Raw genomic sequence first — 27,313 nt, 5'->3', positions numbered from 1 at the left:
AGTTTTTAAATGGGCAACTTAAATTAGCGGTGTAGCAATTCTGGCATACCGGTGCAGCAGCTTACAGACGGAGATGCGCAGCTGCACACTATAGAGAAAAGAAGCGGGGAAAAGCAGCACCTTTTTAATGCCGCTTCTTCCCGCTTGGGGCGGGCGGGCGGCGTGTTCATGGTGGCATTCAGGTAAGGGCCGTCTGAAGGCTATACCTTCATGACGTCATGAACACACCCCTTTTTGCCCGTCTGTATCCCGCCATTCTTGCCTTTCCCATGGGATGGTTCATATGTGTGTGTGTTAAAGTACAGTACTTACATTAACCCGTGGTTAAGTCCACTCAGGTTGTTTGGGTCAATTTTTTGATTAAAATTTCTAGACTTATACATGAATATACACAGTACTTGTTCCAACCATCTGTGCCTTGAAGTATACGAAGGAGCAATGGGCCAGTCGCTCCCCCTCCCCCGCCCTTTTCCCGGATCCCAACTGTCTCCGAGAAACAGCTGAAAGCCAGAAAACGTCCAGGAGTAAAAGCAACTGGTGGGTGCCTCTGTCTCCTTCTCCCCAGCTCCCTTTTCCCTGCTTCCAGCTGTCTCAGAATCTCAGCTGGAAGCCAGGAGAAGGCAGGGAGGAGGAGCCAGAGGCATGCGCCTGTGGCTCCTTCTCTCCAGGGCCATTTTTTGGCTTCCAGCTGTCTCTGATAGACAGTTGAAGACCAGGAAATGGCAGGAAGGAAGAGCAACGAGTGCATGCACACCTGTTCCTCCTCCTTCCTAACCTGTGCCAGGCGAAATGGCATCACATGCCACCCGTGGCATGTGTGTCATAGGTTTGCCATCACAGATTTAAAGGATGAAACAAAGGAAAACAATGTCAAAGAAATTACAAAATTCTATCAGCCATAACTTTTTGCGCTCATACTGAAGGCTGGATGGATGATACAACAGAAAGGAGTCAGTGGTTCTATGCCTGATTACGTTCTTGCCTTTCAGCAGGAGATGGTTCCTTTTTTTTATAAGAATCAAAGTGCAGTTCTTACATTGACCCGTGGATAAATCAACTTAGGTTTTTTGGGTTCATTTTTTGACAAAATTTCTAGACTTATACATAAGTATATACAGTAATAATATTAATTAGAATTAATTAATATTAATTTCCTCCTCCTCCTCCTCCTCCTCCTCCTCCTCCTCCTCCTCCTCCTCCTGGCCTTCCTCCTTGGGAGAAAACCAAGCAGTGGGGGACACTTCCAGGGTAAGTGTTCACCTGTCCTCCTCTTTCTCTGTATGGCTCTCTCCTCAGGAGGAGTAGTTCCATATCCCTGCAAACCACTCAAAATCCTTTGGTGAGTTGCATGTGGCCCCCGGGCCATATGTTGTGCAGGCCTCTTCTAAGGTCTTAGGTATAAGTCTTTCCCTGCTTTTTGAGATGGGGATGAAGCCTGGATCTTGCTGTGTACTAAATACATGGTACGCCATTGAGCTATGTTCTCTTTTCTTCAATTTTCTTCCCACAGCAAATTCTGACGGAAAATCATATGGCATCTTAACTGAAACTGAGCAGCTCTAGCTAAGCAGGCCCCCTGAAGAACTATATGTATTCCTCCTTGAGGTGCATTAAAAATAGACAGGACATACACGTAACAAACAAGAATGAAGGACCAGTTGTCTGGTCAGACAGAATGTGATCTGTCCACCTAATCAATATTGTAGATCACTAATTAAAGTAAATGGCATTTACTGGCAAATATTCCATTAATAAAAACAGAGACATCACCATTTAAAAGCTACTGATTCAAGTTATGTAGAATAATATGCTCATCTCTCAAGATTCCAGATCAGTGAGTTGCTGAATGTGAAGGTTCATTGGAACAGTCTGAAGCATTCTTATTTGAGAATTAAAGAAGAACAAAAACATGTCAGTGCTTAGGTAAGGAATCCTTGGAGAAAATATTCAAATTACATCCTCTTCATATTTGCACTGCATAACAGTTTGAAGGATTTTACCACTTACATCATATATCACATTTCTACTATGGTAGTGCATCATAATTTTCTATAGCTGACAGAGTGCACATAAAGTTTTAAGCATTATTTAATGAAGATGACACATGAACCACACACAGAAAACCAATGTTAATAAAAAATCTCTAATGTATTCTGACATCACAATAATGTTCTTTAGTTCAAAATGTTTCTTTCAGGCAATAATATATAGTTGAGGTCAATATCAATAAAGCCAAAATGTGATATATTACTGGGAAGTGGCTGTTTTCAGCTTCTTGGGGTATGTTGTTTCACAGGCAGTTCTATACAGTAATACAATCCTGATTTACACAGCCATCTTTATCACATAACAACTGCAACTGTCATATGATAAACTGATTGGCATATAACCAAATTGTATTCTTGACAGAGCTTCCTCACCACATGATCTCAGAACCTATCAATGGGGACACGCGTTTCTTATATGTCCAGCACCACAGCTGAATGTGTGAACTGGCTCATTGAATTCTGCTCTTAAGGAGATTTTCATATAACCTACTTAACTGAAATCACTGTCATATACTCTGCTTAGTCCATTAGCCCAGCATCTTCTATTGCCTCTGGCAGAAGGCTTCCAGAGATATTAGGCAGAGAGGTTTTGTCCATCCCTGATACCTTAAGACTGAACCTGGGCATTTTACAAGCTCTGCCCCAGGGCTATCACTCTGTTCCTTGACATAATGCCATAGTAAATGTTATAGCCACTACAGCTGTCTTGATTTATCAATATTCAATATTCAAGATAGGATGAATGGAAACCCATAGCAAATGAGATTTACTGCCAAAGATCCCACTGAAGAACACAAAACTTGCCATTTAAGATCAGAAGGGACAGACACCATGGGGAATTATTTGCTTATCACTTGTATTTCTGTAGCATCAGTGAAATCAAAATGATTGCATCAGTACTGATGGACAATGTGAAGTAAACACACTTCTTTGCAGTCTTCTATTTGGACAGTCATTCAAGCATCTTAAGAGTGTTATCAGACCCCTTCCATTTAAAATGACTAACTCATTTAAGGTTGTTAGATATTTTTGACTGACTCTTTATCATTGTTGACTTACAGTCCAGAGGCCTCATCAATAAAACCACTTATGGGACATTGCTGCCCTTTTTGGAAAAGATGGAAGCAACAGAAGAGTTTAGTGGCTCCACTTTCTATTTGTCACCCATTGACATTTCACTGTCCACAGTGAGAAACAGGCTCATCGTTGCTTTTCATTGCTCTTAAAATCAACTACCAGATTAAATTTATTCTGATGTCAGAAATGTGATATATAATATAAGTGGTAAAATCCTTCAAACAGTGTTATGCAGTGGAAATATGAAGAGGGTGTCATTTGAATTTTTTCTCCAAGGACTCCTTACCTAAACACTGACATGTTGTTGTTCTTCTGTAATTCTCAAATAGGAACGCTTCAGACTGTTCCAATGAACCTTCAGATTCAGCGATTCATTTACCATATGTTTCCAGAAACAATCCCTGCTGGTCTGGGCTATTCATCTGTATTCAGTTATCTGTCCATCAATCCATTTATTATAAATGTTCTTTATTATTATTTCCAGCTCCTTGCTATACTTTACATTACATATTGACTATGCTTTACAAGCTAAATCTCTCAGAGAAATAAAAGAAGTACAGCTCCTTGAGTTTTCCTCATGAATGTAGTATTCAACCATGTTAAGAAGTCTTTACTGCAGAAAGTGAAGAATGATGGGAACAACTTAGGTAATTAATTCACCAGCAGCACAATTGACATATTATGAACAATAAAAATGCTTAAAAGGTCTCAAAGGCCCAGATAAAGGGGGGGGGGGGGGAGAGAACATTCACCCAGTACTGAAAACTGAAAACAAATCAGATTTTGTGCCAGATGAGCCCCCACCCCACACCCCCAGTGCCAGAACTGAAAAGACTATCTACCTCACCTTCTGAAGGCATGAAGAGACCTAAAAATGGGATGCTGACCAAGACCTTATTATTCAGGTAGGTTCTTACAGAGAAGATAATCCTTAAGAAAAATACCTTCAGCAATCTTTTCACTCCCAGGTGTCCTTTTCTCTTCCTCCCTACAGTTTGTTAAGTTTTGAAAAGTAAAAGAATGACATGGTTCTTCCAGGAAACTATTTAACCTGTCAGAAACATTTAACATTTTGCCATGGTTCTCCAAACAAAGGTTGATATATTATAGCATACCATTATACATACTGTATAACCAGCTTTTATCACAAAAGTGAAGTAAAATACAGTGCCCCTTGCAATGAAGTAAAAGAGCTCACAAAAAGCTGGTCTTCCAATTAGCATGTATTTTTATACACAAGATCTGCGATGACAGTTATTCTAATTATGACTCAGTCACATTTCACAGGAACTAGGATCTGTTTGTGTTTTAGCTGCTATCCCAGAGGAAATGTTGTGTTACAATTCTTATTTCATGTCCTGAATATGTATGCAGAATAAAACATCCCTCTGGAACTTAGGTGCAAAACAGATTGGCATAGAAAGCTGGCTTCCGAGTGTCTTGAGGACATGGTGTACAGACAATGCATGCCCCCAAGATGCCCGGAAGCTGGCTTCAAGCTGCATGGCTTCCCAGACATGGGCTGGCTTCCGGGCACTCTGGCAGCACAGTCTTTGCACGCCGCACACTGCCGGAGTGCCTTAAAGCCAGCTTCCAGCTACAGTGGAAAGGAAAAGTCAGCTGGCACAAAAAGGAGTGGCTGCCATCAGGAAAAAAAAAATGGATTGGGGCTGTGGTGTCCAGTTGCTGCAGCCCCAATCCGCCTTCCGAAGGGGAGGCTTAAAGCTGCCCCTTTGGAGTAGTCTGTTTCACTCCTTACATAATTTCAATCAGATTGTTACATACTTGAAAAAGTTTCATTTAAAATCTTATAAATGATTATAGAGAGCATTTTGCTAACAATTTATTATTTATAATTATATTTAATTTATTTCAAAAGATCTTGAAGGCTTAGCTGCTAAGACAACAGCTCATGCTAAACCAAGCATTTCATTAATTTATCTTCAGGGTTTAGTAGATATATGTACAAATAAAATAAGTTTTAGCAGTTTTAGCAGATATGGAAATATCACATCTTGATGGGAGATCTACAGTACATCCCTCTACACCCACATTAAAAGATGTATTGTGGCAATTGAACTGATCCAGGATGAACATTACAGCACAAATGTAGATGTATATTTAGATACATTAAACATGAAAAACACACCTATACTTTAGTATTAATACTGGTGTTTACCACCACTTTCCATTATCTTAAAATATTTAGGCTGCAGGCTGAATAATCCTCAGTGAAACTAATAGGATTTACTTCTGAGCAGACATTATAGGATTGAGCTGTTGCAAGACATCATTCATCTAAAAAAAACACAATATATACACAAATGCATCAACCCTAATTTTAGGTTAAAAATTTATTATTATTATTATTATTATTATTATTATTAACCTTTATTTATAAAGCGCTGTAAATGTACACAGCGCTGTACATACAGTCTTTTTAATTAGATGGTTCCCTACCCTCAGGCTTACAATCTAAAAAGACATGACATAAAAGGAGAAGGGAAAGGTGGTGGGGCTAGTAGGCTAATACATATAAAATGCATAGCAATACAGGAAATGGTTCGATAAAACAGGCACAAATATATAATTTGTAGTCCAGAAAGAAGGTATTTCCACAAAACTTTGCTACACACTTTGTACTAATACACTTGCATGACATTAAAGATGTTTAATTCTTTCTGAGAAAGGCATTCTTACAGGCTGACTTCAAAATATGAAACCAATAGTGCAAAATGGAATTGCAGAACTGAAAAAATAAAGAAGGGAGTGACAGAGCTAAATACACTCACCTCCAAGTAATATTGCCAGATCCCCTGGAACTTGGGCTTCGAATGCTGTAATGTTAAAAAATGTTATACAGTATTTCATTTAAATTCCATATTCCCTAGCAGCATTTAATGTGTCCTGTTGGAAGTGGAAGAAAAGGCTTGACTCTCATCTGTTAGGAAGCAGCAGCATATATACAGAAGAGGATGTTGTCAGGTAGTTATTGAGGTCCAAAGCTGTGGCACCTTCTTCCTGTGTCCGTATCATTTTGCTAAGGTGCATCAAACCAGATTTACACACACACACAAGCACTAATGGTATCTAAAGTGCAGCTGCTAGAGATCTCTGGGTCTCTACTGCTCTTCAAAAGCTCTTAAAGAAGTATATGTCACACCTTTGTCCCTTACACATCCTCTAAAATGAGGAAATGGATCATAACGAAATAATTTACTATGATATTAGTACTATGATTTAAAGTGAAAGAAGATATATTTTGCCATATTGGGGGAGGATTGTGACTGAGACTAAATCCGAATTTGATCCCAACTAGAGTTACCCCATTTTAACACTAACAAGTATCATACATTTCAACGAATCTATTGTAGCTGGGACTAAAATCAGATGAACCTTCTAATGACCTGATAGCTAAGCATGCTATCCAGGGGATGTGTGGTGAGCAATCTTGAAGCCACAAGTATCCCTTTTTCCCTTATACCAGACTTGGACTGGACAGCCCTTCAAATAGAGCAGTGGTTTCTAAACTTTGGTCCTCCAGATGTTTTGGACTTCAGCTCCCAGATGTTGGCCAAGCTGACTGGGACTCTGGGAGCTGAAGCCCCCAAACAACTGGTGAACCAAAGATTGGGAACCACTGAAACAGAGGATGCCTTTAAATAAAGGCTTTTCCTATCAGCCCTTCAGAGATAGGAGTATAGTCTCTAAAGTAGGATGCATAGCTGCCTTCCTTGCCCCAGCTTTGTGGATGGCAGTTATACAGGACTGTAGTGTTAAAGCAAGAGTGGATTTGGCTCAAGGGTAAACCAGGTGATGAGTAGGCCAATGGTATGTAAGGCTGAAAACTAAAGGGAGACAGGTCACATCCTCCCTCCCTCTCAAAAAAGGATAAATCACTGTTGCCAAAAAGCTACTCAAGAAGAAAGGTTAGTGAATATTGTTACTCTGCCGGTGGATGGAGAGAAACTTAGGTAATGGTAGCTTGGTGGGCTATGACATGTGTAGTAATGCAGTGGCAGCAGGGAATAACAGCCAAGCTACTTAGCTCAAGTTGTTTCGAAATAGGTTCTCTGTGTAAGCACAAAACACATTTGTGTCAGGCACATGAAGAAGTAGTGACATCCTAGACATGTAACATTTCCAGAAATACAGAAACTGGGAAGGGGATTTTTCCCCCCCAGAAAACATTTTGAAAATTTCATATAAACTGGGGAAGGGGAATGATATTAGCATCCTAACAGACTGAAATTCGCTTTGTTACAATGGGAGTACAAAATGTATTATTTATGCGATATGATATAATTATACAATTTTGTTTAGCAGAAGATGATCTTGTTTGGTATATTAAAAGTACAATTCAGTCAAACAGCATTTATAAACTGAATTCCCTATTTATTTATTTATTTGCTACAAATAGAGCTACACAATCCTGAACAAGAAATTATCAACATTGGTAAAACAGAAAGTTATATGGTCTCTTCTAATCTTCCACTGTGATGTCAAGCAGACATAAAACAATTGTTCCCATAAAAAGGAGCCGAGAAAAGGATAACAAGACCAGAAATTGCAATGATCAGATACTATGCATTGCCTTACATAAAAGTCTTTCTATTATATAGTTTTTAGAAACAATTTTGAGAAAGTCCGTATATGAACACGTTTCTTAACCATTTATTAATCATATTAAAAGAAAATATTTCAAAATCTATGTTGCTCCCCCCCCTTTTTTTTCCTTTTCCAATTTTTCCAAAAAGGGGTTTCCGGGGGGGGGGGGGGGGGAGATGAGGGGCATTTCCCCCCCTGTTTTTCACACACACTCACCCAACTTTCACTTCTCTACCCCTCACTCTTCCATTGCTCTGTCCTTTTCATTTTCTCCCTCTCTTAATTCCCCCTTGTCCTTCTTTGCTCTCATTATCTCCATGAAATTAGTCCGAGAGAATCCTTGACCCCATCATGTACCTTCCCCTATATTTAAATCTGGAATATCCTTGTCAGGATATGATGAGGCAATCAGGTGAAAATATTAGCCAATCTTGATGGAGGAAGAGGAGGAGGAGGAGGACAACTCACTTGGGCCAGGTACCATTTTGCTTCCCAGCATGGCATCCCACACATAAATTGTGAGTTCACAAATTCTTGTGAGAACATTAAGCCTTGTAGGCTCCTTTTCCCATCCTGTATTTTCAAGACATAAATTGATGAAATTTAGGCTGATGGCAATGGCAACTTGATAAGCAATTTACTGTACTGTATCTATAAGTAAAAAAAATTATGCCAAAATATTGACCCAAAAATTCTGGGTCGACTTATATAGGGGTCAATATGGTAATCCTGCTCAGAAAGTTCCTAAAAGAAGTGCTGCCCATCACCCCATTCCCCTTATTTTGGCAGCGCTGCCCAAGGAAGAAGACAGACTGTTTGCATGTTTGTTGCTGGTTTGCTAGGGAGATTCAAAACCCCTGTTGGATTTGCAAGGAAAGGAGGTGTGTTTTTTGTATGTGTGTGTGCATGTTTGTTCCTAGTTTCCAAAGACCCACTAAATTTTCAAGGAAAGAGAGTGTGTGTGTGGTGACTAGTGATTTGCTGATGCCCTTGCTTTGTCATTTACTTCCTTTGTTACATGCCCCCAAACTGCACCTTCAACTTATCCACGGGTCATATCAATGCCCATAACTTTGGCCCCAAAACCTGACCTGGACTTATACATGAGGTCAACCTATACACGAGCATATACAATAGTATTGGTAAGAATGGGACCACAGGCTGCCAAACAGCCCATTGGGGCCCTTACTTTCTTCTTAGACCTCTCTCCCTAAAAAACTATGCATAGTCAATGTGATCAGTGTTGAGAATCACTTCTATTTACATTAGAATAATTTCCATGGTCTTTCTAATTCCTGTGCAATGTCCTGTTCCTGACAGATGCTGCATGAGACCCTGTAGCCCTTTTAGATGGAGAACTGACTCCCAGGATCAGACAATTAGTCCTAAATAGTAGATGCAGTTTAATCATAAAATGTAAAGAAGAATAGGAAGCCAAGGCTGTACTGTCTTCATTGCTGTGCTTTAGATTTAATGTGGCACCCTAAGGCTTCTAAAATCAGATGAATGTGAAAGGCATCCCAGACAACAACAGAGAAACATCATTACTTACACAAATGATCCCAAACATTTAAAAATTCAATTACAGTAGATGCAGTGCCAATTAAAATTTCATCACGTCTTTTACTACATTCTCTTTTCCAAGGCAATGATGGCCACAATGTGAATTTTAGAAAAATGTCCACAGTAAAAATCTCACAGATAGTTATCAAGGAAATGATGTCTGATGGTGAATGCCCATCAGTCAGTGATCATATTTTACTATATGCTGGAATATGCCAACAACACAAGGAGAAAAAAGTAAATATAACAAGATGGGCAATTTATAAGTATGTTTCTTATAAGGAAAAGTGTTAGTTGTTACACAGCATATAGGATGCTTAGAAATTTGAATATCAATGAAAATTAAAAACAACCCAATTTGTTTATAATTCATTCTGCCTTCTTTTCAAAGTGTAAAAAACTTCTACTGAAGTACTTCTGCAATGTATATTTAAATTGTGGAATCCACTACTATAAGATATAGTGATAGCTGCTCTCTTGGACATAAATAACCCCCTTGGGTTGGATCTAGAAGGACCAAAAATGTTAAGGAAGTGATTCATTCTGATATCAAATGTGGAAAAATCCCTGACGACCATCAAGACTCACATATTTGAACTTTGGGCTAAGATTAGGAATAGGGTGATAACCACCCTTTCCAAAAGCATTCTATTAAATACAAACACATCTCAGACAGATTTTTCATAAATAAGATAATTTCACACAAATATAATTGGGATGATCCTGCATCATTATTATACAGAGGCAAGCAGAGTGAAACTCACGCACTGAATACAAAATCTCCTTGGCTTGTCTTTTGGCTGTTTCCTTATGGAATAGTGGCTATGTAGAACAAAATATGTTGAAAATGAGCCTTCACAAAAATTCTTGATTAGCCAGTTGCCTCAGTTTATAGAAAAGATTAATCAAGAGAGGATGTTTCTAGGAATATCTATTTGTCAATAGAGTAAGATGTTATCCACTGGCCAGGTGCTTGTATTTCTAACAGATTTTTTAAAAACCTGCTGAACCAGGAATCACGAATTTCATTTTGGATTCACTGTGTGTATTACAAAGCTTGTAATTCAAATACAATCTGGTCTATTTTGTAATTTCAAAGGAAGGCTATGGAAAACTGTGGGGGTGAAGGTTCCATATACACTGGGAGTTTGAAAGTATTTCATAGTAGATAATAACAATCATAGATGGAAAGCAGTTAAGTGGTTGTTGCGGTTAAATGCCTGTACTGCAGCCATTCACTCACAAACCACAAGGTTGAGAGTTCAATACCAGCCAGGGGCTTAAGGCCGACTCAGCCTTGCATCCTTCTGAGATTGCTAAAATGAGTATCCAGTTTGTTGGGGGCAATTGGCTTACACATTGTGAATAGCTTAAAGGGTGCTTAAGTGCACTGATAAGCGTTATAGAAATGTACTTGCTATTGCTTGCTATTGCTTTCTGAGCTCAAAGATTTTGGTTTTTGATCTTTACATAGGTCAAGTTAATATTTTTATGTTTCATTATGTTTTCAACATAGTGACACTAAAAGGCAAAATAGAACCTGAGAAATACCACCTGATGGCGGTATCAAATAAATGACATATTTCATTGTTGGTGTTGTGTGCCTTCAAGTTGTTTCCGACTTACGGTGACCCTAAATCAAACCTGTCATGGGGTTTTCTTAACAGGATTTGTTCAGAGGAGGTTTGGCATTGCCTTCCCCTGAAGCTGAGATCATGCAACTTCCCCAAGATCACACACTAGATTTCATGGCTGAGCTGCATGGGTGTTTATTGTACTGTGAATTCTTTTATTCACTATGCATAGTGTATTTGCACTGTACTACTATTGGACAATGTGCCCTGCTCTCCTTTTATTTGTACAGTGTTAATATTGTGCTATTGCCGTATGCTATTACACTGTCTGTTCTATGTGTTATTAGTATATCTTCTGCATTATACTGTGGACCCTCCTTATCTACAGATTTTTTATCGACAGATTCAAGCATCCATGGCTTGAAGGTACAGTCCATCCTTGCCTTACGCGGGGGATCCATTCCAGATCACTCCGCGTAAGGCGAATTCCGCCTATGCTCGAGCCCCATTGGAAACAATGGGGCTCGTGCGCGGTGGCGTGGCGGCGCAGGCGCGCACGCACATTCAATTGAATGGGACGCGCTGCTCCTTCCGCCCCGCGCGGACCCCACGGCTTGAGCGCATATGCTCAAGGCTGCGTATGGCGCGCCCGCGTATGGCACGGGCGCACTGTATTCCAAAAAAGTATAAATTCCAAATAAAAAAGCTTGATTTTCCATTTTATATAAGGGGCACCGTTTTACTATGCCATTGTATTTAATGGGACTTGAGCATCCATAGATTTTGTTATCCATGGGGGAGTCCTGGAACTAAACCCCAGTAGATAACAAGGGCCCACTGTATAGCCTTTCTTGTGTAATAGTATCTAGTATATTGTAATATGTGTATTGTATTTAATACCTCTTGTGTGTATTGATTAACATGTTTTTGGTGTATGTTTAAGGACCCAAGGCTACCTGCCAGAAGGTCAAAAGGGAACTTCCAAGCCTGTCTTCACCTGAAATGGAATTCTACAACTGAAGTGCTGATACAGAGAATGCCCTGTCTTGTTTACTCACCAAAATTGGGGGGGGGACAACAACCCAGAGAGCACCCAACACAATCTACAGCAAAACCTGGAGACTGGTTTTTCTGTTGTTTACTCATTAGCCTTGTCTTGGGGTGGTGGAACATATAACAAGGTTGTTATTTTGTTGCAAAATGGATTACTATTGTATTTTAATACCATGAAATAGGGGGAAGGGGACATTTACAGTTTAACTTTGAGCTGTAAAGTATCTTAAGTCAGTCCTGACAGGTCCCTGTTGGTGATGCTCATTCTTGTTGGCTGACCCCATGAGCACAAGATAACTTTTCCTTCCTATAAAAGTTCTGGATGATATAAGCAATAGCATTTGCATTACCATCTGCTATCAAGTTTGGCAAGTATCATTAGTTGTGCATCAGATATCTGGCAAAAACCCAATGTGGACTGAAATGATTAAAAAGTGATAAATTTAGGAAAGAGCCAACATAATACATTCCTATTTTTACATATGTTATAAAATTATTCACAGCACTTAGAAATATCCCCATCTTTCTTTGCCTTGACTACAAATAAACATATAAAACAAAAAGAAAATAATGTATGTATTGGGTATATGGTGATTAATCTATTTTTAAAAAAGTCTCTTGTGGAAAAGCATGTTGCTTCCAATAATGACACCTCAAATACAAAATATAATGCTGGAATAAACTAACTAAGGTCCAAAACACACTGCAGAAATAATCTGAGACTGCTTTAACTGCCCTGGCTCAATGCTAGGGAATTCTGGGAAATGTAGTTTTATGAGACATATAGCTTTCTCTATCCAAAAGCTCTGGTGCCATAACAAACTACAATTCCCAGGGTTCCCTAGCATGGGTCCAGGGCTGTTAAAGTGGTCTCAAACTGGATTATTTCTGCAGTGTTTTGGACCTAATTTGGCTTGCTGGAGGTCTCTCTCCTGTGGACAGCCCAATCAAGCACTGTCCCTTTTAGTAGCAACTTTACTTTCCAGAAGGATGAACTGAGCACATATTGCATATAAATTCAGTTAAAATTGCATAACACAGCATTTTAAAATGATTTTTATATATTTGATTTATATCTCACCTTTCTCACAAAACGAGACTCAAAGCAGCTTAAAATGTATAAAGTACAATCATATTCTTAAATATCAGGTGTGCTTTTAGCAAATGCTAAGGTTGCAACTGATATTCATACTTTATATACATATTATGAACACTGCATTTATGCCATACTTGGTTGGCGTTGGCCTATGGCTATTAGATATCATTGGTTTATTTTGTACTGTGATGAAAATTAATATCTGATTGGACTGATTTCATCAATTACATTTGTCATGTACACATCTATGAATCCATCCATCAAAGGTACACAGTTACAACTTCTGGCTGGCAGCAACTTTCATAAGCTCGCAGAAAAGTCTTTTTGTTCTTGATCCCTGACAGCAAATATCCACTGCTTTATCTCTGCATATTGTTGTACAAGTCCTGCTACTGTATTTACCAAACTACCCTCTTGTCTCATTGAACCAAAGAAGCTTGTTCTTCCTAACTTTTGTGGAGATCAGTTGCCCCACAATAGCCACAGCCCAGTTACCAATCCTTAGACAATCTCATTTTCAAACAATGAATCTGGAGTTCATGAAGACTAGTGATGCCTTTGGAAACTATTTAATGTGTTTTCTAACTTTTCTGTCTCTCTGTCTTGGACTACCATCACAAACTTGTCCACAAGTAAAGGGCCATAGATTCTTGGAGGGGGGGGTCTAACAAGAATAACTAAAGTGAATAAAAATAATTGACACCATGCCTTACAAATTATCCGTCTCACTGGAAGAAATTTCATGAATGTAAATAGCCATCATTTACTTTCCAAATAATTCCAACTGATATCCCAAGGTTAATGTGACAGACAGCACAAACCTCTTTGGTGGTCCTGTAGAAAGATTACTTTTTAAGACCCAGAGCAGCAGTGAAAGCCACCTAAAAAGAAAATATTTCCTACCAATTTTCTGAGTACTCTTATTACTGGGATGCGACATTCTGTGTGGTATTGGATAAAGGTATTTCATATTGTCTAGTATACTGAAAATCTATATGAGCTGGACATCTATATGAGTCAAAGGTGTCTTCTATATTATTTGTAAAGAGCTAATTCATATCACCAAACACAGTGTTATGTATCATCACAGAATGGTAAGAACACATTTGACAAAAAGCCAAGAAAGAAACATGTTGTAATACATTCTGTGATCTTATCTTTAAAATTTGAAAAGAAACTATTTAAGAGATTATAGAAAATATAATCCAAAGCAAAATTAGGCATTTTAAAAAAGGAAAGCATACTCTTGAAGCTTTATGAGAAAATGTGCAGCTGGGCTTGTATTACTGAATCCCCTCAGGAAGAGAAAATCTTTATTATAAAGAGTATAAACCTAGAGACTTCCAGCACAACATATAAAAATTATCTGCTTTCTTCAATATTCTTCTCACATTTAAAATAGAACTTATCAATACAGGTAGTGATTTTGTTTCTTATATGTGAAATTTTTGATTAAATGTTTTCAGGGCAATTTTGCAATAAGGCAGAGGAAAGGAGAAAAAGCAAAAAAGAATAAAAATCATTTCTCCCTTTCACTAGAGATATAAGATGGTTTACAATAAATGTTCTGCATTCAGGTTCACACTCCAGCAAAAATGCTGGCTGATATGATTCCATCCTTTACATTCAAGTTGCTGTTTGGGAAGGTGAGTCTTTCACTCCAAAGGCTAAGGGCCATCATGGCAGAAGTGTCCGAATATGTCCCTGACTCAAGAAATGGAATGAACAGTAGCTATGGGCAGGATGCTCTAGTCTATACTTCTCATATTATTTTTGTAATGAAAGCCCCACTCAGTCCCGATAAGGGAAAACATCCCTAGTAGGGCAAATAGCAGCAAGGAAGGGCACGATGTTTCCTGGGGAAACCATGCTGAGAACAATTTGAAGACTATTTGGAACATTCCTGATGAGTTCACTGTTTACAATGTTCATAAACTTTATATCCAAATATGCTTTTAACCAAGTCCTTAAGACTGTAGCTGTTTTTGTCTAAATAATACATTTTATTTGATCATTACAAAATCTGTGGTTTCTATTTATTCTTTACCCACTTATCATATGGCAAAAACTAAGATACATCCTCTTATGTAGCACAGGAGACAGTGGCGGGGTACAGACCGCCGCTGGTAGGTCCGCGGGGGAGCCGGAGCCTTCAGACGGCGCGGCTCCCGCGTGGACTGAAAAAGAAACTCCAAAATGGAGTTTCTTTTTGAGTCGCGTTTGTGATGTAGTGAGGCGCCAGGGGCGCACTCGCTACGTCATAAAGGCTGTGACATGTACGGACGCTCAGCATCCGATACGTAAAGATGGCGGCGCCCGTATGAATAGGACACCGCCATCTTGTACGTATTCAATACGTACTAGGGTTAGGGGGGTGCGGAAGCACCGCCCCTTCCTAACCCTAGTACGTATTGTATACGTACTATTTGGCGGTCTGTAACCCGCCAGTATATGCAGCTCCCTCTTTAGTATGCAGAGGGGTGGGCAAGCGTTAAATGTCAGAGAACTATTTTCAGTACCTCCAAGCCCTTGGTAGCAAGGTTTGCAACTACCTGCAATCACTCCTGGTGGGGTTTTCCAAAATCCGGGTACTAAAAGCCACAAAGCACACAAAAGTGAAGGCTGAACATCAGGGGTAAGGAGGCAGGCTCTCTGAAATGCTAGAAATTTGGGACTGAATGAAAATTTCATCAGGGACAGGATTTTTATTTTGGGCTGCAATGCTCTCAACCTCTCCACTCTCAGTTATACCTCTACTGGACATATGTGGCCTTGAGAGGGAATGAAATGGTCTAGGTGGGGATACAACATATAAGAATAACTGCCTGACAGCAACCCCTTCTGATAACTTATGTTGAAAATAATGGTGGTCACTGAATAGTTCTTAAGAGCAGATGCATTTTGGGGAGCTAGTTTCAATTACTGTCAATTTACTCCATTGAATTTTGCACTTTCTTCTTCCTCAAGCACTGCAAATGTTGTCTCTTTTACATCCATTTACTTATATATCCAACTGTTAAGGATAACGCTTCATGCATCTAATAGAGGGGACTCAAATCCATGGAAGCTTAAGTCACAATTAGTCTGTTAATGGATTCAGAGGAGTTGAAATGTACTACGTGAAGGGAATCCTGTGCCGCAGTCTCCTGTTGGAATTCAACAACTACTGTATCTGAAAGCAAAAAATGCAACATTCACTGTATGTCTCTGCCTTCTGCAAACTGATGACCCCAGAGGTACTGGGCTATTGGCTGGAGATGAAGGAAGTTGCACTCTAACACCCATGGAAGGCATCTAGCTACATTTGATTGGGAGCAGCCATAGATTTTAGTATAAAAATATCGCCTTGGTTGAACAGTAGTTCCTCCCACACTAGTCTCTAAATGTTGTACTCTATGTCTATAGATCTAAATATACGTTTATCTTTAGAAGTGGGGTAGCCTCTGCAGTGCAGCTCTCTGTACTTGGCAATGTCAGAACACTGTTTCAAATGGGAGGAAACTATGGCACAATTCCTTCCCTTCTGTTCCATGCCAGTTGATCTCCATTTTTCAGAAGATCAAATCTTGGCAATGGAAGAAGCTGTGGAATGAACTCCTCCAATATAACAGTGGGCTTTCTCAAGTTGTGGGGAAAGGAATTATGCTGCAGCTATGCTACTAAAACTACTGCCAAAAGGACATACAAACATAAGATGAAATGGTAAAACTGGCCTGTACCACTTCAGATTTCAGGTGGAAAATCAGTTGACCAAATGTTTCCCAATCTGAAAAGCTTTCTACAGCCACAGAGAACTCTAGCCTAACATTTATGGTGAAAGGTTAGATTAGAATGTTTGCCCTGACACTCAGTCTTGTACATACAGGGAATTTTCTCTTATATGGATTATTTAATGAATCACCTCACCATTTCCTGAAGGAATGTTGTCCAGGTATAATTTCACCAACCCACCTGATTTTTATGTTAGCTAGACTTCACATGTCACTCATAGTAGTGTAGAGACATTTTTATGGAAGCAAGGCATTTAACATTTATACTTTTTATTTCTACAGAGGGTCACATCTCCAAAGAATCCAATATCATGTCCAATTTTGCTTTCATATTAATTTTATCTGCCAGAAACACGTCCATAATATATTTCCCTCAAGCTGTATGTGGTCAATTTGCAGTGGTTCCAAAGCAATCAAATGTTCTGTTCAAAGCATTTGGCATAATCAGTAAATGGAGGTAGCAGCCACAAATGTGGGAATATTTCATTACTAATATGAATAAGTAATGAAAACTCTCTTTACAACTGATGTGCCACCACAGAGATAACATGGGCACGAACAAATGCCATTATGAGAGATAACACTTCTGAAGCACATAGAGAGGCTTATATAATAGCTCAAAAATCTTCTCCTGAACTTTCATCAAAACCAATGCATTTTTAAGAAAAGGATTCTACATGAAGTACGCGTATGAGTCTGTAGTTAAGATGTGATATGTTTTCTGCTGCTCCAGAGACTAGGACCCGGAACAATGGATGCAAGCTCCAGGAAAAGAGATTCCACTTCAACATTAGGAGAAACTTCCTGACAGTAAGGGCTGTTTGACAGTGGAACAAACTCGGAGTGTAGTGGCGTCTCCTTCCTTGGAGGTCTTCAAACAGAGGCTGGATGGCCATCTGTCGGGGATGCTTTGATTGTGACTTCCGGCATGGCAGTGGGTTGGACTGGATGGCCCTTGAGGTCTCTTCCAACTCTATGATTCTATGATTCTATGATTATTAATTCTCTGTGTTACTTTCACTGACTATGATTTATTATTATGTTTCCAGTTTAGAGTTTTCTCATATGAAATTTTAAGACAGCTGCTTCATTGTAGGGTCTACCAGATGGGTTGGACTTTAAGTTTTATAGGGTCTGTCTACATTGACTTTGCCTCACTTTTTTTTTTTTTGGTCTGCAATGATCTCACAGTAACCCATTAACACCACACACTAACAAGACACAGCAAGGTGACATCATCCTAAGCAGCTACACATTTTCCCCTGGCAAATTCACTTAGCTCCACTGGTTTTTACCTTCGCAGCATACAAAAACAAAATCATTCCCTTTATTATGAAATTCAGAACTTAGAAATGCTACTTTTAAAGAAGATACACTAAGCAGTTATGCTAGCACTTACACTTCTCCCCACAGTTGCACAGTAGCAGCAAGGGAAGGGATAAAACTGGCCAGCTGACACATGATGGCATTTTGACTACTGCCGCCATCACCTCCACTGGCATAGTTACACCACAGCAGTTACACCACAGCATTGCTGGCATAGTTACACTGCAGCATTGTACCAACAACAGCATTGCACCAACTACAACTCCAGAACTTCCCAGGCAGCATGATAAATTTCAAACTGTTTTGCACAATAAAACATCAAACAATTGCAGAGGTAATACCAAAATCTCTCAGGAATGCCATGTCAAAATGCACACAACTTCTCACAGCCTTATTAGAGCCCATGTTGATGAATAAAGTGACAAGGGTATCTCCAAAACAGGCACAGAGTACATTAAATTTTGTGTGGACAGAAATTTGTGCTTTACTTGACATTGCAAGTTTGCACTCCGAGACAGCTGAATTGATCTCCTGCTGGAAACCTGCCCTCAGAGGAAAGAATCAGTACGATATACTGACAAACTTACTGAAGAATCAGACCTGTATGACCCAAGTTGCCATTTATACATGAATGTCAAATATAGCAGAGTACTGAATGCACCATTCAAATTGTTCTAGTGTTTGGCTTTAAAGATTTACCTAGTTATTAAAATGTTTTCACAGTATGTAATTGTACAAACTGACAGTTTAGCTGAGTCCATTACAAATGAATGCAGAGAGGAAGGATAGAAGAAGACTATCTTGTTTCAATGTCTGTCTCAGGGTCATTCTCAAAATACACAAATTTCCTGCAGTGTCCTGGAAATACCAACCAACAATAACAATGTTGAGTTCCTGGAAATAGCCTTCATGCTTCTGGAAATAGCCTTCATGGACAACATTCTAGTAGAGGAGGATCCATACCACAAAGACGGAATGCAGATTCAATGTTTTTCTATGGCTAAAATAGATGTCATGAACACTAATAATCTGTGTTTGTAAAGAATATTTCATGAATTGCATTCATCAGGAGCACACCTAAAGTATTTAAATATGTGTGGTACAAATAAAGCAAACACATGTTTGAAAACACACAACACAGATATCCATAGCAGAAAGCTGTGACTGATTATAACCTCCTCTTAGAGTCCAGTTACTCCCAAATCTCTGTTTGCCTTTATGAAATTGTCAAAAATGTGTTTGTTTCTAAGAATATGAAAGTGTGTCTCAGGAAACATATTTCTATTGGATACTTCTAGTTTAATTCATTTTCATTGGAATGAGCTATTTTCCACATTGCCTAATTTATGCCAACCCTATTGTTGGACACTTGGGAAAAGATCCTAATAATATTATTTTCTTCTCTCGGTATAAGAAGTGTATATTTAGGGCTGGGCAACCATGGCAGATCCTAGGGCCAATTTATTGTTTGTGGGATCCTCTGGTGGTCAAACAAACAACTAAAAATGCCACAAAGAGGAAGTAGGAACAAAACCGCAAGTAGACAGAGATCTATGTTAATTAAAACTGTTAATTTTGAAAAACTGCTAATTTAGGAATATAGTGTCTAGCTCAAGGAAAGTAATAGTACCACTATATTCTGCTTTGGTTAGACCTCACCTGGAATACTGTGTCCAGTTCTGGGCACCACAATTCAAGAGGGATATAGACAAGCTCTAGTGTGTCCAGAGAAAGGTGACCAAATGGGTGAATGGTCTGTAAACGATGCCCTAGGAGGTGTAGGTTAGTGAGCTAAGTATGTTTAGACTAGAGAAGAGAAGGTTAAGAGATGACATGATAGCATGTTTAAATATTTGAAGGGGTGTCATACTGAGGATGGAGTAAACTTGTTTTCTGCTGCTCCAGAAACTAGGGGCCTGAACAGACAGGCCAAAATAAAGCTGCAGGTATGCTGTTTAAATGACACACACTTTAAGAGGCCAGAAGCTGCACCAATGCCACGCTCCAAAGTGTACCTGCAAAGTGACCCAAAGCAGCTTTATTTTGGCCTGTCTGGGCCCTAGAACATGGAGCAATGAATTCAAGCTGCATGAGAAAATATTCCACCTCAACATTAGGAAGAATGTCATGACAGTAAGAGCTGTTTGATAGTGTAATACACTGCCACTGAGTGTGGTAAAGTCTTCATCTTTGGAGGTTTTTAAACAGAGGCTGGATGGCCATCTGTTAGGAGTGTTTTGATTGTGTCTTCTGGCATGGAAGGGGGTTCAACTGGCTGGCCCTTGTGGTCTCTTTCAACTGTATGATTTGTTGACAGTGCAAGGAACCCTGCAACATACAGTATTTAAAGGGTGAATTGCCATGCCTGGGTGCTTCCAGGAGAGGCATCCTTCGGAGGTCCAGAAAAGGGCAAACCAGGGAGTCTGAAAGAGATGAGGGTTGCACCATAGCCCTAATGGATTGCACTAAAGCTACACTTTGTTCATCTTGGCATCTATGCAATTTTAAGCTGCATCAATTGAAGTATAGTGTCTAGATCAAGGGAAGTAATAGTGCCACTGTATTCTGCTTTGGTCAGGCCCCACCTGGAATACTGCGTCCAGTTCTGGGCACCACAACTCAAAAAGGATGTTGAGAATCTGGACATGTCCAAAGGACGGCGACTAAAATAGTGAAGGGTCTGGAAACCATGTCCTATGAGAAACGACATAGGGAGCTGGGGATGTTTAGCCTGGAGAAGAGAAGGTTAAGCGGTGATATGATAGCCCTGTTTTTGAGAGTTCCTGCAAAGCAGGGGATTGGACTGGATGGCCCTTGTGATCTCTTCCCACTCTATGATTCTATGATTCTATGATCTACCTTTATAGTGTCACAACAGAGACAAAGTGAACTCATTCAGATCTCATTCCAAACCATGGCTTAGAACTTCATGATCAAACTATTTTTTAATTAAAATATTTATTGCCTTATCTTTATTAAAATATCTCAGGATTGGAAACAGATGACAAAACAATGTAAAACAATGTGCTGGGTATGATAGCCTTAGGACCCAAAGGTTTTAAGAGCTAAATTTTAACTTGGCATTGAAGGTAAGCCAGCATTGATACTAGTAAGTGGCTGTGCAGACAGCCCCAAGGGGCTGCCTCCAGCTGCCCCTTTAACAGCCAGATCAGGGATGCGGCAACCTGATTTGGCCTTTGCAGGGCGCCATAGCCACAGCTTTATGGCAGTCCTTCAGTGCTGTGTTGTGAGGATGCAGCACCAGAGAAGCACGGTGATGCCACACACTGTGTGTGCAGTGCACAGCATCACGCCACTCCAACTCCACCCCTAACCTGGCCAAAGATGCCAGTGTGCACAGCCCCTAGGTTCTCCAAGAGCATTCAGAAAGCATTTCCCAACTGCCACAGCAGACAAGGCCCTCCCCCAAATCTTCATATAGTATATTGCTCCTAACAATGAGGCCTGCAGGCCTCCGAGCAGATCTTAGTAATCAATCAGGGGTGTGTGTGTGTGTGTGTGTGTGTGTGTGTGTGTGTAGACAGGCACAACTTCAACCCACAAAGTTCACAAACAGCAAGTGCCATAATCCACACTTTGAACATGCAACAGATATATGCAGTCTGTGCAGTTCCCTTACAAAATGTACCATCTAGTTCTAAAAGTGTTGTTAGCAGTGATCTAGCTGCCACAGACTATAATAGCCGCAGCCTCCATGTCATCTTCAAGGACAGTTCCATGCTTCAGATCAATTTCTCTTTCACTACACACCACAGTTAGTTATATTTTAACAGGCAAACCACAGACCAAGCCATAGTCCACCTTATAATCATTTCCTTTTCTGGTCTGCCACTAACTATGACTTCCACAAGCAATGAGAGGGGGTGTGTGTGTGAACTGACTGTATTAACCAATTGTGATTTTCCACAAAAGAGGAAAATCATAGAGGACTCTAATATTGGGAGAGAAGAGGTAGGGAGAGTTTGTGAGTCTCAGAGTTGGCCAAGTAACACTAAACAATGATTGGATATTTCATCGTTGGACTTTCCACTCCTTTTAATGGCAGGTAAAGACTTTTATTTATGCAGTCTTACCATTTATGTGGCAAAAAGACATTTTAGCTGGGTGGTGTTTTTAATCTGTTATCTTTTAAAATCTGTTTTAATATTTTTCAATCATGTTTTAATGTTTTTAACATTGTGTTTTTTAAACTAAACTGACATTTAATTGGTTTTGTAACTTTTGTATGAATAATTTTTTAAACTGTATTTTTTTTTTAATTTTTGGAAGCCACTTTTGATCCCATATAAGAACAAAAGTGGGATGTACATAAAATAAAATAAGAATCTAAATTGACCCTGGATGTTTTTTGGAATTAGACAACAAAAAAATTATGGAGCACATTTTAACCACATCTTGAAAGGTGTTTTGTTCCCAATGCTGAAAATAAAAACTACCATAATACAAGAATGCAACCAATCAGAAAAGATCTACGAGTTACAGCTGGCAACTTTTTGAAAATGCTTTTTGTTCTTGTTGATTAATCAGGAGATATGCAATAAGAACTGTACAGTATTTGTTTTTTTAAGATTCACATCCACAATAAAACAAATTAAGCCATTATTTGGCATCGTTTGAAATTAATAAATATCTTTGTTGTAATCAGCTTCATCTAAATCACACTATCCAAAACCTTAATTTATCTTGTAAAGAATAGCTCAAAGACAAACACTTCACAATATTAGTGTAATTTACATCAAGGTCTTGAGAAAACCATTCCACGGAATTTTCTAAGCTATTTCAAACAATGAACTGAGCAGTAGATGGAAAGCCAAAGGGTAGGGATGGGGGAAAGTGCTGATATTTGTGATTTGTTCCTCTCCAAGAGTTCTCATACACAATCAATGCATCATCATGATGTTCCCAGAATAAAGGGAAACAATTTAGCAATCAAGAAAACTATTTAAAGCATGCACATTAGATACACAAAATTATAAACAGTGTTTTCTCTCAAAATCCCATGCTCTGCCCTCACATTCATTGTTTTAAAACTGTAATTGTGGAAAAGAAATAATGATCTCATTTCAGTTTAGCTGAAGCCTTACAGTGAAGTTTCTACTTGTCCTTCAGGAACTTCCTCTGAAAATAAGGTAAAATAGCAGAGAAACAGGATCAATAACTGGTTTTGTTTTGTTATAAAGCAGTCTGGATCAGTGTAACCCAACAACAAAACTCTGGTGAAATGAAGTAAATATAGAGAAAGGAAGTTGTGCTTCACCAAAGTTTGGAGGGGGGGATTAAAAATTAATTTAAAATTAATTACAGAATTCTCAGGTCAAATATGGATATAATGGATATAATCTCCATTCATTATAATAAGAACAGAGGAACAGGTAGCTTCTTTCCTAAATCATAAGGTGGAATAAGGAATATTGTGCAGTTTTATGCTGTTCTTGCTGAAAAGCAAAATGGTCTAACTAAAATATAAGGAAGTGAATATGTAGACCTAAAGTATATATGCCACATTAAAAACCTCTTTGATTTGTCTTTTCCAGCAATACAGATCAGTACATTTTCCCACAAAAGTGATGATCAACCCAAGGCCTGGATCCAGATAAGATTGGTTTTGTTGATAGGGGAATACGAAGGAAGCTAGAAATGGAAAGCCCTGTGGCATGAGTGGGATGCTGCTTATACTTTCTGGATCACAGCAAAAGTCTGACATTTAGAAATAACTCATCTGGAATACTAAGGGCTCTACTTACAATTGTGGAATTCTTGGTCTAGGACACATGTACTTTAATGTATTAAATCTAAATTAACCAAAATACAAATTTATTTACACTTTCTTTCTCATCACAGTCCTTCCAGGAAATAAAATGACATTTAAAAATATGAGTGGTAATGAAGTCAAGAGCAAAAGAATGTTAACAATAGAGACAAGACAAGCCATTTCTCAAGGCATCAATATTATAAGGATGCCAATGAAACATTCTGAGATCTAAGAAGCAGACAAAAGACTCCATCGTATTATCACAGAGGATACCTGAGCCAAGCTCACTGTACGTGTGCACATACTGCACATCCTACATGAGCTTGCATGCACCTCTTACACTGTACTGATGTGGCAATTGGATGAAAATCTCAATATGCCTTGTGCCAGGCGTGCTTGTCAGGTAAGGATATCCTGAATTCCCATCAAAATATTTTATAATAGGGGCCCACAAAGCTATTTTTGCAGCTTACAACTCCTCCCAGACCACATTTTAATGACCAAAAAAATAACCTTTTGTTGTTTTTAAATACTTATTTTTAAAAATCAGAAGTAGACTTTTGGTCATGTTAATGTTTTATGGGGATTTGTGCAGCTCCTGAAGTGCAGTTAAGGCAGAAAATAGTCCTTTAGACCATGGTTGTTTTAGTTTTACAGGATAGTAAATGATAAACGGAAAAAGAAACAAGATGGATGGTTTTATGTACCTTTTCCCAATCATATGATAACATGGCAGGTAGTTGCAAACAATGGGTAAGAGATAAGTATTATCTGTTTTCAGTGGCTGAGATTTATGCAGCAAAAAATAAAGTGACGTTGTATTTTGAAATACTAATAGCACCATTACTAAGATGTTGTAAAAGAAAGTTAAAATTGTGCAAACAAGTCATTTTTAAAGATTTAAAGGGTCAGCTAAACAGCTAGCAGTAATAATTTTCTAGACAGGTGCTTGTTTAATTTCAAAGTAAATGACTAATAGTAGTATATAATGAACTTGCAATATTTTATACTAAGCAAGCACTTTTAAGTTATTAGAAAAAAGCAGACTAGCAAACCTCTGGCATTAAGGTCAACAAATGGCAATACCAGCAAGCATATAATTTGTCTTTTGACATGAGACTGGAAGAGTCACACTCTCTAATTCATATGGTCCTATGAAACATAATTTTCCATTCCTTCAGGGCAGGAAAGATTTTAGAGTTATTTAATTGCAGCATTATTCAAAGAGAAGCAGAATGTCGACGTTCCAAATGTTTTAGGAGTACAATAATGTTCACGCTAACCAGTTTTTGGCTTATTACACTATTATTTTCTGATTTAACACTTTTCTTTCGTTTTGCATATTTTTTCTATTTTTATAGCAAAATGTTATGTAACCAATCAGTAGACAGCAAGAGACCTAGCAGGCTCCCAGTGTAATGCTAATGGAAACATGACAAGCATATTAAAACTAGTAATATTAAGAACTAAGACTACATAAATTCACTGAGGAAGGTACTGTCTGTAAGTGTAAGTTTCCAAGTAGAATTGCAAGCTTAGTGGCATCCCCATTCCCTGAGATTTCAGGACCCAAATCTGAGACGAAGGCACAGGAACTCTCTGTTGTCACAGGATGAGCTCTCAGAAATATCATCCTTGTGATGTTGTAGAGGTGGGACAAGCAAGGATTAAGAGACAGAGCTAGTTCTGGGTCAAATGTGTTTTGGAAATGGGCAAGAGGACAATCTGGGAAAACCACAGCTAACCAGTTAAAAGACCAAACCCATTGCTGTGAGGGACATTTTTTAGTGACTGAGCATGCAGCAGAAGTTGTCATTGTTCCTGCTTCTGCTTACATTCTCCATAAGCATATCTATGACATGTAGTGAGTTTTTCCAGGTTTTACACTGTTTATCCATAAATAAGCCCTCCCACTACCAGCCATGTAAAAGATAAGGAAATTAAGGCAGAAGGCAAGTGGCAGAGGTCAAAAATGAATTATATCTGGAGTTCAAGCAAAGACACCAGTGCATCTGAGCCCAATTTCAGCCAAGCATTCTTTTGAAGAAGTCCATCAGACCTTGCCAGCACCATAGGCTTCATTCATACTGGAAAAATAATCCAGTGTGACACTACTTTAATTTCCATGAATCAATGCTATGGAATTGTGAGAACTGTAGCTTTGTGAGACATTTAGCCATCTCAGTCAGAGAGCCCTGATGCCACAACAAATTCCCACAATTCCGCAGCATTGGGCCATGGCAGTTAAAGTGGTAACAAACCGGATTATTTCTACAGTGCAGGTACAGCTATAGACAGACAGACAGACAGACAGACAGACAGACACACACACACACACACACACACACTACCCTTTCTTCCTCTGCTTTTATTTTTTGAGCAGAGTTGCACACATCGAGTTTAATGTATCTGAACTAGAACTTGATTCAGATTCACATGAAGTGTTTTTCTTCATTTGACCCAATTCATAAATTTACTGGGCTGCTGATCCACTTTGTATGATTTCATTAGCAAAAGGTCTGTATGACTGAATTGCCATTATTTATTTATATGAAAGAATGTAAATGGGGAACAACCTGGGGACACTGCCGTATGGAAGTTACATTTAATCCCTTTCTTTGGTGACCATAACCACTTCCAATTTAGCTTTCTTGTATCTGCATCTGCATCAGCATTACTCCATCTTAGGTTTTCTTTTTTGGGCCTTGCTATCACCAATGTGATAAAGTTGTGTCTGACCTGTTTTACAACTATCATGAGGATTTTTTAAAAATCCATTTTAAAAATGGATCAGCCACACCTGGAATACTGTGCACAGTTTTCGTCTGTATACCTCAGAAAGGATATTGTAGAGAGGGGGAAAGAACTGCCACAACTCTCCTATGAAGAAAAAGCACCTGTTTTGAGCTTTTGAGCATAGAATATTGCAGAGTGGAGGGAAACATGACAAGAGGTTTATAAAACTCAACACTGGAGAGCAAGTGAATAATTTATCATAACCTACGATCACCCAGTGAAATTGAATGGAAGAAGATCAAAGGAATTAGTTCACATAGCCAATAGTCAAATTATGAAATTCACTATCATGATGATAGTGGTGACTACTATGTGCAGGCTTTGAAAGTGGAATATATAAATTCCCAGAGGAATTTCCATCTCTTTATCATTCTAATTTTAGTGTATATGCTGCCAATTGAAGGACTAGTATCAGTAATATTAGTCATGATAAAGTTAAAGGTAAAGGTATTCCCCGTTGACAAGGTTGTCAAGTCGTGTCCAATCATAGGGGGCTGTGGTCAGCTCTGTTAATAAGCCAAAGAACCAGCATTGTCAGAGACTACTGCGATCATATGGCCAATATGATTGCACAGAACGCTGTTTACCTTCCCACTGGAGTGGTACCTATTTATCTACTTGCATTTGCA

At 38.9% G+C, this 27,313-nt stretch overlaps 1 protein-coding gene and 1 long non-coding RNA gene across 2 annotated transcripts in view; one reads left to right on the top strand and one right to left on the bottom strand.

Moving 5' to 3' along the window:
- Positions 1–27,313, bottom strand: part of STPG2 (sperm tail PG-rich repeat containing 2) — a 263,746-nt gene that overhangs the window by 25,749 nt on the left and 210,684 nt on the right. The gene's annotated exons all lie outside the window — the stretch shown is intronic.
- On the top strand, positions 22,017–23,897 carry LOC121932267. The gene is made up of 3 exons (XR_006104303.1): positions 22,017–22,181; positions 23,204–23,265; positions 23,671–23,897. It is a non-coding gene; the product is annotated as an uncharacterized LOC121932267 (long non-coding RNA).

Source organism: Sceloporus undulatus, chromosome 5, assembly GCF_019175285.1.
Source record: "Sceloporus undulatus isolate JIND9_A2432 ecotype Alabama chromosome 5, SceUnd_v1.1, whole genome shotgun sequence".
Classification (NCBI taxonomy): Eukaryota; Metazoa; Chordata; class Lepidosauria; order Squamata; family Phrynosomatidae; genus Sceloporus; species Sceloporus undulatus.
The sequence above is the reverse complement of the archived record's forward strand: the minus strand, read 5'-3'. Positions and strand labels throughout refer to the sequence as shown.